At 34.4% G+C, this 14,705-nt stretch overlaps 1 long non-coding RNA gene across 1 annotated transcript; it reads right to left on the bottom strand.

The window, feature by feature from the left end:
- Positions 1-3,251: 3,251 nt before the first annotated feature.
- On the bottom strand, positions 3,252-13,865 carry LOC140038223 (uncharacterized). The gene is made up of 2 exons (XR_011842029.1): positions 13,492-13,865; positions 3,252-4,999 (listed from the first exon to the last, which is right to left on the bottom strand). It is a non-coding gene; the product is annotated as an uncharacterized lncRNA (long non-coding RNA).
- Positions 13,866-14,705: the final 840 nt, after the last annotated feature.

The raw sequence follows: 14,705 nt of genomic DNA, 5'->3' as shown, positions 1-14,705 counted from the left end.
TTAGAAAATGAACTTTCAAAAGGTCAGCGAATAATCTGACAATCATATGCATAAATAATGGTGTCTTTCGATTGAACCACTATTTTAGTGAATGTTCTTTGAAATCAATCCTACAAGATATCAAACAAGTTTTGAACCACTTATATATTGGACCAACCTAATAAGCACATCACACATTGATCAATGCACAATCACAAGTTCTTCAATGATACATTTTACGGTCATGTATCACTATCTTTTCATAAATGCTACAAAACAAAGCCTTTAGTTTTGTGGTTTGCTGAGAATCAACATTCATATATGCGACATCTTAGTGTCCCCTTCATTGATGGCACTTTTAAGATTAGTTAAGAGCTCACTGACTCACCTTACATTTGTACTGGCGAGAATAATATGCACTATTCTACCTTGAAATGTCTAAATTTTACATAGTACACCAACCATTAGAATGATGTACTTTCACTCATTGAATTCAAGGCTACACGTTGTATTTAAAGTTGAATTGAGGTTTCACCATTAGTGATCAAGAATTTTGGACTTTAAATCTAAACACCAAATTCCTTGATAATTTTTTTGTCAAAGAAACACTCAAAATTTCATTAGATCTTCCAAAGTCAATTGATATGACTGCATTTGTGATCAAATCTTTGACATAATTATGTCTTAAACCAATATGCCTTAACTTACTTATCATTAAACACTTGACTATACGTTTTAACAAGTGTAACTGCACTATCACAATGTATTGAGATAGACAATAAAGGTGTTGGCCACAATGGTATATCACAAAGTAAATTATGTAGCTATTTAGCTTCTTTACAAGTCGAAACAAGTGCTACAAACTCTACTGCCGTTGTTGAATTGGTGATACAAGTTTGTTTCTTAGAACCCCAAGAAATTGCACCTCCACCAAATATAAAGATCCAACCACTTATCGACGAGTGATCATCTTTATTAGTGGTCCAACTAGCATCTAAAAATCTTTCTAATATTGAAGTATAACCGGTATAACATAAATCATAGTCCTTAGTGGCCTTTAAATATTTCAATATTCTGGTTACACCTCGCCAATATAACCTACTAGGGTTGCTTGTATATCTACTCAATATACCAATACCACATGTAATATCAAGTCTAGTACAAGTTGTTGCATACATTAAACACCCTATAATCTTGGCATATTTCAATTGAGATTTTGGATTCTCTTCATTTTTCACAAAGTTTATTTTAGGATCCAATGGTGTTGAGGCTGGAATACAATCATTTTGATTGAACTTGTTAAGAATCTTCTCAATATAATGCGATTGAGATAACATTATATTGTTCTTGTTTCTTAAGATTCTTATGCCGGGAATGACATCCACCTCACCCATGTCTTTCATGTCAAATTGGCTTAAAAGCAAAGTTTTGGTAACTTCAACTTGCTCCAAATCAGTTCCAAAAATTAACATGTCATCCATATATAAACAAATTATGACACCATTGCCATCATTAAACTTGCTATATATGCATTTATCATATTCATTTATCTTGAATCCACTAGCAAGAATAATTTGATCAAATGTCTGATGCCATTGCTTGAGTACTTGCTTTAATCCATATAAAAACTTTACAAATTTACACATCCTGTGCTCTTGACCAGGTACTACAAATCTTTTAGGTTGTTCCATATATATTTCTTCATCCAAATCTGTCGCGCCCCATTTTTAAAAGAAAAAATAAATTTACAAGTTTAGAAAAATGAATTTTGATTAATTTTGATTGAAAATAAGTTTTTGATTTTTAGAAAATAAATAAAGAAAATGGGCCTAAATGAGACTTAAAAAATGCGACGATTTTGACCCAAAAAATAATAGTTTAAAAAGGATTTTTAATGAAAAATAGGAGTCGCCACTTGGTATTGAGTTAAGGCATACCAAGTTACCTAAAATGAATTTTAAATAAAAAAAGTAGAGAAAATCCTTTTTAAAAGACTCCAAATCTTTGAAAATCAGAGAAAAGTGTTCGGAAGTCACGTTTGAAGAAAGGGAAGGCAAGAATAAAATCCAAAACACTCTTTCAACCTAATCAATGTTAGTTGCGTGATTTAGTAAAAAATTTTCTTATTTTAACCTAAAAATTTATCACATTTGGATGTCACTATATGGTTGCAAAACCTCAACCTAGGAGGATATCGAGGGGTCAAGATATCCCTTCAAAATTTAATTGGTGCAAATCACATTAATTGTGATGCATGAGAGTGACTCTTTGAAGAGGTCACGAATGTGCAAAATTATGAGACTCGAAGAAAAGAAAAGAAAAATACAAATATACAAATATACATGACCTAAAGGAATGCATCATAACGGGTGCGGGGAGGATAAAATTCGTGACTTTAATTTTTCCCTTTAATAGAGGGAATACGAGCGTGCTAAGGTTAAAAAGCCATACTCGTCTATATTCCATATTCGAGGGGTATTTCCTATCTAGTCAAGCAAATGCACTAATCTACTCCTAATTTTCCTTAAATGAAATGCAAGTCTAATGTCATGTCTCACACATAGGAATAAAGGATATATATAGAGGGAAATATGGGATAAGGGATATACATATAAGGAAAATGTCATGCAAAATGATAAAAAACCCTAAAAAGTAGAAAATATGCAAGAAAATGTAGTGATTGTCATACAAACATGATCTAGCACGTGGATGGTTCCTAAGGGTCTAGCATTGGACTAGCCCATGTCTGTAAGTCCTCACTAGCGTTGGACTAGTGGAAAATCGGAGCAAAGGGCCAAAACTAGCATTGGTGTGGTGACGGGAAAGGGGGTCACAACTAGCGTTGGACTAGTGTGGTGACGTCACACATTGATTATAACTAAATAAATCATATAAAACATAATAAAGCAAGTAAACACATAACATCACATAAAACACATAGCACATAAGCATGATATCTAGATGCAAGGTCCTAAGAAAGCGAGTAACAAGTAATACACAAGCATGCGAAACACACAAAGCAAATAAAACAAATAGACACATAACTATTACATTAGGGGGGGCCCTAACTACAATCTAAGGGGGAAAAATGAAATAAAATAATAACCTAACTATTACAATTTGGCATTTAAATGCCTCACAAATCACCACAAACCCAGAAAATAAACAACCAAAACCCAATCAAAATAGACAAACCCACCATCAAGACCCAATTAAATTAAACCTGATCCAATTCTCATCTAATTTTTATTAAACCCAACAAGATAATAAGATAACTAAAAAAAAATAGAACCTAATTATACCATAAAAATCTCAGAATTAATTTACGCAACAACTCACCGAAGACGTAAAAGGGGGATTAAAACTTAAAAGGGCCAAATCAATTCGATTTTTTTTATTTTTGGGCCACAATGAAATTAGGTAAAAATTAAGGGGTTAAATTACAATTTTTAAAAATTTATTCATTCATGCTTCACAGAAGCTGTCTTCTTCGATGCAACTGAAAGGGAAAACTTCTGCAACCTCTGATGCTTCAAGATTTCAGTGACCTCACACGGCAAGTATGCACTAAACCATTGTAGAATGCAAAAACAACAAAACGGAAGAAATCAACTTCAAAAGTTCATGGCTTCTCTTCCTCTCCCCGACTAGCGAACGCCCAGGTTCTAGCCAGCTTTGGATTGGCCAGATTTCCTCTTGAACGCATACAAAAAATGAATAAGATTTATTCTTTTGGTTTGAGATTTTCGTTTGGGCATTTTATCAAGCAGTCAATGGGCATGAAGAAATTCAACAGTTCCCTACTCAATTGAAGTTGTGATTAGCCTCAAAATTGTCAAAACACAAAGGATTTTAGTCCAATCGACACATAAAGCATGTATATTCTAAAATCGTGGATAACCAACAGGAAAATTGACATAAGCAAAGTCACGAAAAATATGTTTCGAAGGCTTCAAGAATCCGTTGATTGAAGAAAAGTGAAGTTTAAAGGAAAAAGATAAGCTTACAGTGCTTTCTCTGCAGGTGGTGGTGGTGGATTCCGGTGAACGACAGCTTCGTCTTTTCCTCCGTTCCTTGACTTTCTTTTGCTCTCCCCTGCTCCCTTCTTGCTCAATTTATGATTTTCTTGCTCCTCCCCGTCTGAAGCTTCCAATTTTCCTCCCTCAAGCTTTTGCTCTTTCGTTCTTTTTCCCTCCTCCTGTAGCCTTCTTTTTCCTTGTTTGATTTCTTGTTTCTTTTTCTCTAGATTTCTTCTCTCGTCCTCTCTATCTCTCTCTCTCTCTCTCCCAATTTTTCAGATTTTCCCCTCTTTTTTGTAGCTTTCTCTCCTTCATCCGCGGCCCTTTTTTTTTTTCTTTTGCTTTTTGTTTTTTTCAAATTTTTTCCTAGGCCTCCAAGTGTCTTGCCACCTACCCTCTCCCTTTACATGTGGTATCAACAAAATGGGGACACTTGTCCTATTTGCTTGCACTAACACTTGTCCAATACTTTTCTAATACACTTGTCTAATGCTCCTTTAGCACACTTGTTCAACATGCAAACCCCCCGCCTATCTTCTTATTATTTATTTATTTATTATATTTTTGGTTTTTCAAAATCAACTTAAGTAAGCAAACAAAGTTAATTCCTAATTGAAGTTGCATTGCAAAATTTTCATTTATTTTAAAGAAATTGAATCTGAGAGGATTAAAAACAAATTCTTGAATTTTTGTAAGAATTTTCCTTTTTCAGAAATTTAATGCAAAAATAAATATAAAAATAATCAACCTAATTTATAAAATAAGTAAAAATAACACTAATTGTCATTAAAAATAAAATAAAGCTAATAAATGAAATTTTTGGTGTCTACAGCTTGCCCCTCTTTATCTGAGTTTTGAAGAAATTCGAGACAAAGACGTAGACACCAAATACTTACCTGTAATTATTTTGCCGTGAATTGAAACAAGCAAACATATAAAGGTCAACGGGATAAAAACCCTAGCCAGACAAGGTAAAACGGCCAGTGGGATACAACCCAAACCTGCCGAGGTAGGAAGACATGTTAGTGGGATGAACCCGATGCTAACAGTGATAGAAAAATACAACACACGTTAGTGAGAAAAACTCGATACTAACGGTGATAGAAAAACCCAGCACACGTCAGTGAGAAAAATTCGATACTAACGGTGAAAGAAAAAATATATTAGTGAGATAAACTCGATACTAACGGATATAGAAGCCACGTTAGTTGGTTAAACCCGATGCTAACGGTGATAGAAAAATACGGTACACGTTAGTGAGAAAAACTCGATGCTAATAGATATTGAAGTCACGTTAGTGGGTTGGATCCGATACTAACGGATATAGAAGCCACGTTAGTCGGTTGGACCCGATGCTAACGGTGATAGAAAAACACGGCACACGTTAGTGAGAAAAACTTGATGCTAACGTTGAAAGAAAAAACACGTTAGTGAAATAAACTCGATGCTAACGGATATAGAAGCCACGTTAGTGGGTTGGACTCGATGCTAACGGTGATAGAAGTCATGTTAGTGGGTTAAACCCGATGCTAACGGTGATAGAAAAACACAGCACACGTTAGTGAGAAAAATTTGATGCTAACGGATATAGAAGCCATGTTAGTGGGTTGGACCCGATGCTAACGGTGATAGAAGCCACGTTAGTGGGTTAAATTTGATACTAACGGTGATAGAAGCCATGGCACATGTTAGTGAGAAAAACTCGATACTAACGGTGAAAGCAAAAACACGTTAGTGAGATAAATTCGATACTAAAGGATATAGAAGCCATGTTAGTGGGTTGGACCCGATGCTAATGGTTATAGAAAAAATACGTTAGTGAGAAAAACTCGATGTTAACGGAGATAAAAGACACGTTATTGCATGAAAAAAAAATTCTTGAATACTTACCTAAAAAATCTTTTAAAAATTTGCCCCAATTTGAATCAATTTTTATACAACCAATCATTTGCTTTGCATTGTGGTATTGTTGCTCCTCCTTAAGGCCTTGATTCGTACTTCCTCTTCTATTTGAACCCTGAATGTTTAATTGTTAGGCGACATTCCCTGGCTTTATTACAAAAATAATTTCCCCCAATTTTGCTATGTGAAACAATCAAAATAATGCCACCACCATTCGATCCGTCCGACTTTCGAGAAACGTGTAAACATGAGTATTTTGATGTTTTTCCCTTGATGCTACAAAACCCGACCTTGCACCGTAAATTGCATCTCGGTTGCCTTAGCTTCCAATGCTAACTTAACATGAAAACTTATGCATATGCACCTTTCGAAAAATCGAGAAAACTGTCATTTGATAAAATTCAATGAAACAAATGAAACTATGCAACACCCAAAGAATTTTTATACAAAAATGTCAAAAATCAAAGTAATGTAAAAAATAACCATCGACTTGTATTGAAAGACAAAGATGATTTTAGAGAAATGAAACACAAATCCAGTAATCTATGTTGATGATCAAAATACTTTGGCCTCTAACAAAGTGCCCCGTTTGACCCTTTGGATATCGTCCATCCGTAATTCAATGCCGGCAAAAAAATCACAATGTGAAAAGGAATCCCAATGAACCGAGTCACCTTTGCTCTCTTTGTGCAACCCTACCTTAGCGTCATTTCGGGTTTTTACCATGATTACCCTCCGTCCTTTTATTTTTATTTTTCTTTCTCTTTTTTCCCTATTTTCCTTCTTGATTTTCTTTTTTTCTTTCTCCTTTTTCTTTTAAAGGCATCCTTGCAGATTTTCACATGATGAGCGGTGTCAACCTCACACCTAATCAATTCAGAAATGCATCTAAAAAATTTTTTAGCATCAGTATATGAACATCACTTGCCAATTAATTAGCAAATTTCTTAATAGAGATATTGCAAAGAACAGAAGTTAGAACTTTCGGCTTTTGTAGTGGGGTGCTTAGAAAAGTTAAGGCTTGAAAGCTGATTTCAAAAGTGGTTTAAATGATCTGAGATCGCATTGTTGCATCAACCCTATATTAGGATTAAATCAAAACTTGCCCCAGTTTATTCTTAACTGAGGTTCCCTTTTCTTTCATTTCCTTTTTTTCGACTTTCTGCCATTCCTTTGAAATTTTTAAAATTTGCCCCAGATTATGCTTAACCGAGGTTCTCTTTTCTTTCATTTCCCTTTTTCGGTCTTCTGCCATTTCTTTCATCTTTTGAAGTTTTCCCTTTCTTTTCTAGCTTTCTTCTGTTAAAATTCAAATTTTTTCCAGTGTGGGGTTTGCGATTTTCAGCGGTTGCCAAACGAAATAATCATTCTGAAGGTTCAAAAGGGGTAACTAGGGATAGAATATTTGATTGGAAAAGAAGAGGATCTGACTTTTATTCCGTTCCTTACATTAACTCTGAAAGGAAACTTTCATTAATGTGAAATTTCTTGCATGTATCTGAATTAATTGACCGAGGAAGACTCCTGTTCATTCATATCTGTGAAACATAAGTGATCCGCCGGACAATACTCTTCATTTTTCTTTTTCTTTTCCTCATTTTTTTTCTTTTTTTTTTTGACAGCAAACCCTTTCCAATCTTGCATCGACAACAGTTGCCTCAACATTTTGTCTCTTTTCCGAGTAGTCACGATTTGACCCTTTTATTGTAAGCACGGGTCGCTCTTTTTTATTGCATTTGGTTGCTTCTCATTAAATAAAGATTATTGTTCTTGACACTGCTTTCCCATCAGCCTCCTTTTTCTGCTTTTTATTCAAGTGACCACTAATTTTATTTCCTTCATCTTGATTCCCATTCGGTCTGAGTTCCTCCTTCGAATCTCTTTAAAGTATGTTCGGATACCTCCTCGCTATTCCTCTCATTTTGAATTTTGAAATCACATTCATGCGGTATCGAGATTGCAGCCATCAAATTCCAGAATGGTAATATCTAGAGGCCAGGGGGTTTTATTTTGGGCCATTTGAAAAGAATGTGTAAGTCACAGTATATAAAAAACTGTACATTTTATTGCATTTCAAGAAAAAAAATCAAACTTAATATTATGTTACTTGCTAAACGAAACGTGTCTTCAAAAGCCACTTGATTGAAAACTATTTACAAAAATATAATAAAACAAAAGACACACGCATGAATGATTTTCATGGATTTTAACCAAAGACAACTCCCCAAGTTTATCGAAATTCCCTTCGAGAGGGGAGAAAATCAATGGTCCAACAGGTGGATAATTTTTTTTAGGATTCTAAGTGTGAGGAGAATGGATGTGGATATTAGATGTATAGGTATGTGGTAGGTCATGAGTGGGATATATGAAAAGTTTCCTCAGGTGAATTTACGAAATATGGAGCAAAAGAGGTTTGAATATAGGGTAGGGGTAGTGGTTGCGGTTCAATTTGACCAGCACATAAGGGATCATGCTGTACACCGCTGCTACTACCATCAATCATCTGATCAATCACGCGCCGTTGAATTTGTTTAACACCTTGGACGATTCAGGATGTGTACTTATGTTTATACTATTCTTGAACCTCGGCTATGTGACCGTGTAATGATGGGGCTTCTTCGTGTAATGATGGGGCTTCTTCGTGTAGCTATGTTTGCAATTAATTGAAAATTTAGGAAAAATCCTATTTAGATTCCCCTCTTGATTAACTGCTGATAAAAAGAAAAAGGAAAAAGAAAAAGACACGAGTTAGTAAAAATTAAAGTAATTCAGATGCATGTCCTATTGGGGAGCCCTTTTATGCCAAGGGTTGGCCTAGAATGAGAATGCAATCCTCTAGAGTAGGCATTATACAATACCTGATGAACCCGATCAACTTATTGATATTCGAATGAAAAGCAATTTGAAAAAAATTTGGCCAATTGGGGTGGCAAGAGACATTTGTTCTAACAAAATGAGGACAAAGTTCGAATGGATTGATTGCTTTGATTAACGCATAAAGTGATGTGTGAAAGAGCCTACTCTTGAAAGGATTGCAACGTCTCGACTAGTTTATTCAGGGAACCTTAGATTGAAACCCTAAAAAAAAAATATAACGGGTCAAACGATTCGGATGAAATTGATGATTTATTCAAAATTAACTAGATTATCCTAAAAATGAATGAATGGATAAAATAGATTGTATGAAATTGATAATTTATTCAAAATTGACTAAATCACCCCAAAAATGGGTAAAACTGGTCAAATGGATTGAATGAAATTAATGATTTATTAAAAAATCGATTGGATTGTCTGCCCCTTGGTAATTCAACAAATTCATTGTGATGCATTAGTCTATGAGTCTTCTAAAATCAAGATTTGGCCTCAATATATTTATCATCTCAACAATGAGGAATTATTTGTGAATTTATTCAAATTAATGTCCTTTACGCAAGGAATTTTTACCAATTCTGATAAAATGGCCAAAAGATAATTGTTAGATACTCATATTCTAATGTGCAAAAGTTGCTCTATTATCATGGGAAAGATCGGATTCTTCCTTATCTTGTGCACTACCCTTTTGGATGGTACAAGGAATACAAACGTGCAAATCTCATTGGATTACATATCCGAAACACAAGGTGGCTTATTCCTAATACGAAATTCCCTATGTGACATTCTCTCTAAGGTTTATGCATGATGCCAATTTATCAAAGGTATTAAATATGCAATTTTGAAATAAAACATGACCTAAAGGGACCCTTTGTATGCCAGTGTGAGTCTAGAATGATGTGCACTTGTTTAACCTACAAATGCAATACATCGAAATTTAAAAGTGTAATAACCTATCTAAGAGGGTAGGTTCTAAAAGAGTATCATGCCAGATCTCTTTTTCCTAACATTTATGAATGCAAAAGACGAGAAAACAAGGAAATGTTAGTTCAACACATAACACATTGTGGCAATTAAGTGATATACAAAGCAAAAAAGAAAAAATAAGGAAAGAGGGGTGGAATCCCTCCCCTCGTGCTTAGTGCTCCTAGTTGAGTAAGGTTGACTCTATCTTAGGGTATTTCTAACATGGATGCGTGAGGTTTGACTTACTAATGCATCTAGACTCTATCAGGCTCAGGCTTCCAAGCCTTCAGACCAAAAGGCGAAGGGTCATCAATCGCAATGCCTTCGGTCGGTGGCTTGAGTGATCTCTTAGGCATCGCTATGGACGTAGAGCACACCATCCGCCTACCTAAGAAAATCGATCCTAATTCTACAAGGAGATGTAGGAAACGCCCACGAAAAAGAAAAAATAGGGTAAAAGTAATGCATGCACGTATGAAGTGCTTCCTTTTGAGGGAACAGATTATAGTACCATCAAATGTGGGTGAAAATTCTAGGGTGACTATCCCTCCCCCCCCCCAAGATGCAAGCGCGATACAAGTAAAAGCAAATAAACAATCCATTCATCACATACGCAGATATCGAGATGATTGTGCGTGTGAATATGTAAGAAACCCTAAAAAGGAAAAAATGTAACCTAAAACCTCCAAATGTGATATATAAAAAGGTTAGAAAAAAGAAAAGGATTGATTAAATCAAATGCTTGGACTCTCGAAGTCCTCAGTGGAGTCGCCAAGCTGTCGCGCCCCATTTTTAAAAGAAAAAATAAATTTACAAGTTTAGAAAAATGAATTTTGATTAATTTTGATTGAAAATGAGTTTTTGATTTTTAGAAAATAAATAAAGAAAATGGGCTTAAATGGGACTTAAAAAATGCGACGATTTTGACTCAAAAAATAATAGTTTAAAAAGGGTTTTTAATGAAAAATAGGAGTCGCCACTTGGTGTTGAGTTGAAGTGTACAAAGTCACCTAAAATGAATTTTAAATAAAAAAAAGTAGAGAAAACCCTTTTTAAATAACTCCAAGTCTTTGAAAATCAGAGAACAGTGTTCAGGAGTCACGTTTGAAGAAAGGGAAGGTAAGGATAAAATCTAAGGTACCCTTTCAATCTAACCAAGACTAGTTGCGTGATTTAGTCAAAAATTTTCTTATTTTAACCTAAAAATTTATCACATTTGGATGTCACTATATGGATGCAAAACCTAAACTTAGGAGGATATCGGGGGGTCAAGATATCACTTCAAAACTTAATTGGTGCAAATCACATTAATTGTGATGCCTAAGAGTGACTCTTTGAAGAGGTCACGAATGTGCAAAATTATGAGACTCGAAGAAAAGAAAAGAAAAACACAAAAATACAAATATACATGACTTAAAGGAATGCATCATAACGGATGTGGGGAGGCTAAAATTTGTGACTTTAATTTTCCCTTTAATAAAAGGAATACGAGCGTGCTAAGGCTAAAAAGCCATACTCGTCCATATGCCATATTCGAGGGGTATTTCCTATCTAATCAAACAAATGCACTAATCTATTCCTAATTTTCCTTAAATGAAATGCAAGTCTGATGTCATGTCTCACACATAAGAATAAGGGATATATATAGAGGAAAATATGGGATAAGGGATATACATATGAGAGAAATGTCATGCAAAATGATAAAAAACTCTAAAAATAGAAAATATGCATGAAAATGTAGTGATTGTCACACAAACATGATCTAGCACGTGGATGGTTCCTAAGGGTCTAACATTGGACTAGCCCATGTCTATAAGTCCTAACTAGTATTGGACTAGTGAAAAATCGGAACAAAGGGCCACAACTAGCATTGAACTAGTGTGGTGACGAGAAAGGGGGCCACAACTAGCGTTGGACTAGTGTGGTGACGTCACACATTGATTATAACTAAACAAATCATATAAAACATAATAAAGCAAGTAAACACATAATATCACATAAAACACATAGCACATAAGTATGATATCTAGATGCAAGACCCTAAGAAAGCGAGTAATATGTAATACACAAGTGTGCGAAACACACAAAGCAAATAAAGCAAATGGACACCTAACTATTGCATTAGAGGGCCCTAACTACAATCTAAGGGGGACAAATGAAATAAAATAATAATCTAACTATTACAAATTGGCATTTAAATGCCTCACAAATAACTAAAAATTAAATTAAGTAAATATACAAAATCAAAACAATTAAAGTGACTAAATAAATAAATGAAATAAAACATTCAAAAAGGCATGCAATTACGCACATAAAGTCATATAGGGGCACGTTGGATTACGTAAGATCAAAATAAAGAGTAGAGTATACATTCCTTGAATTGGTGATCTAATGAAGTGAAGTTTTCTTATTTACCCTCCAAAACAAAGAAAAAGGTCAATGTATCACTTTAATTGACGAATAGTCATAAAAAATGAAAATAAACATGAAATTGAATCAATTAAATCATGTAAACAACCTACATTTAAGAAATTAAACAAGTAGGGACTTAATTGTAAAAATTAACAAAGTTTTGCTGGTTAAATTATAATTATCACAAAGATTCGAGGTCAAAATTAAATAAAAATAAAGTTTAACGACCTATTTGCAATTAAATTAGGGACATAATTGAAAGAAATCTAAAGTTATAGGGTCGTAGTAAAAATACTCAAACGTTAGGGGATTGGAATGAAATTTCGTCACCAGACTTCTTGACCTAACAAGCCATTACGCCATTTTTCTTATTTGTTTGGGCCAAAAACCCTCTCAGCCCAACCGAGATCCAAAGGAAAGGAGCGGGTAAGGTCTATCTCTTTTTACCAAAGCAATTTAATCAGATCATATGGGCTTTCATCCCCCAGTCCAAACCACAAACCCAGAAAATAAACAACCAAAACCTAATCAAAATAGACAAACCCACCATCAAGACCCAATTAAATTAAACCTGATCCAATTCTCATCTAATTTTTATTAAACCCAACAAGATAATAAGATAACTAAAAAAAAATAGAACCTAAGTATACCATAAAAATCTCAGAATTAATTTACCCAACAACTCACCGAAGACGTAAAAGGGGGATTAAAACTTAAAAGGGCCAAATCAATTCGATTTTTTTATTTTTGGGCCACAATGAAATTAGGCAGAAATTAAGGGGTTAAATTACAATTTTTAGAAATTTATTCATTCATGCTTCGCAGAAGCTGTCTTCTTCGATGCAACTGAAAGGAAAAACTTTTGCAACCTCTGATGCTTCAAGATTTCAGTGACCTCACACGGCAAGTATGCACTAAACCATTGTAGAATGCAAAAACAACAAAACGGAAGAAATCAACTTCAAAAGTTCATGGCTTCTCTTCCTCTCCCCGACTAGCAAACGCCTAGGTTCTGGCCAGCTTTGGACTGGCTAGATTTCCTCTTGAATGCATACAAAAATGCATAAGATTTATTCTTTTGGTTTGAGATTTTCGTTGGCCATTTTATCAAACAGTCAATGGGCATGAAGAAATTCAACGGTTCCCTACTCAATTGAAGTTGTGATTAGCCTCAAAATTGTCAAAACACAAAGGATTTCAATCCAATCGACACATAAAGCATGTATATTCTAAAATCGTGGATAACCAACAGGAAAATTGACATAAGCAAAGTCACGGAAAACATGTTTCGAAGGCTGTTAATTGAAGAAAAGTGAAGTTTAAAGGAAAAAGATAAGCTTACAGTGCTTTCTTTGCAGGTGGTGGTGGTGGATTCCGGTGAATGACAGCTTCGTCTTTTCCTCCATTCCTTGACTTTCTTTTGCTCTCCCCTGCTTCCTTCTTGCTCAATTTCTGATTTTCTTGCTCCTCCCCGCCTGAAGCTTCCAATTTTCCTCCCTCAAGCTTTTCCTCTTTCGTTCTTTTTCCCTCCGCCTGTAGCCTTCTTTTTCCTTGTTTGATTTCTTGTTTCTTTTTCTCTAGATTTCTTCTCTCGTCCTCTCTATCTCTCTCTCTCTCTCTCCCAATTTTTCAGATTTTCCCCTTTTTTCTGTAGCTTTCTCTCTATCGTCCGCCGCCCTTTTCTTTTTTCTTTTGTTTTTTATTTTTTTCAAATTTTTCCTAGGCTTCCAAGTGTCTTGCCACTTACCCCCTCCCTTTACATGTGGTATCAACAAAATGGGGACACTTGTCCTATTTGCATGCACTAACACTTGTCCAATACTCCCCTAATACACTTGTCTAATGCTTCTTTAGCACACTTGTTCAACATGCAAACCCCCACCTATCTTTTTATTTTTTATTTATTTTTTATATTTTTGGATTTTCAAAATCAACTTAAGTAAGCAAACAAAGTTAATTCCTAATTGAAGTTGCATTGCAAAATTTTCATTTACTTTAAAGAAATTGAATCTAAGAGGATTAAAAACAAATTTTTGAATTTTTGTGAGAATTTTCCTTTTTCAAAAATTTAATGAAAAAATAAAAATAAAAATAATGAACCTAATTTATAAAATAAGTAAAAATAACACTAACTGTCATTAAAAATAAAATAAAGCTAATAAATGAAATTTTTGGTGTCTACAAAATCACTATGCAAGATTGCTATTTTAACATCAATTTGGTGAATGACTAGATTTTAGATAGAAGTTATGGCAAGTAGTAATCTAATTGTAGCAATTCTACCTACTAAAGAATATGTGTTAAAAAAGTCCTCACCGTACTTTTGTTTAAACCCTTTGACAACCAACCTGATCTTGAATTTGTCAATAGTGTCATCAATCTTCATTTCTTCTTAAAGATTCACTTACAACCAGCTGATATTGAATCAAGTCGTAAGTCTACTCATTTTCAAGTTTTATTACCTATAATTGAGTTCATCTCATCATTTATAGCTTCCTTTCTAAAAAAAGAGCATCTTGTGATTTCATTGCTTCTTCAAAGGTTTTGGGATCAGTC

This window comes from Coffea arabica, chromosome 3e (genome assembly GCF_036785885.1).
Source record: "Coffea arabica cultivar ET-39 chromosome 3e, Coffea Arabica ET-39 HiFi, whole genome shotgun sequence".
NCBI lineage: Eukaryota > Viridiplantae > Streptophyta > Magnoliopsida > Gentianales > Rubiaceae > Coffea > Coffea arabica.
This window is presented reverse-complemented; position numbering and strand designations above follow the sequence as displayed.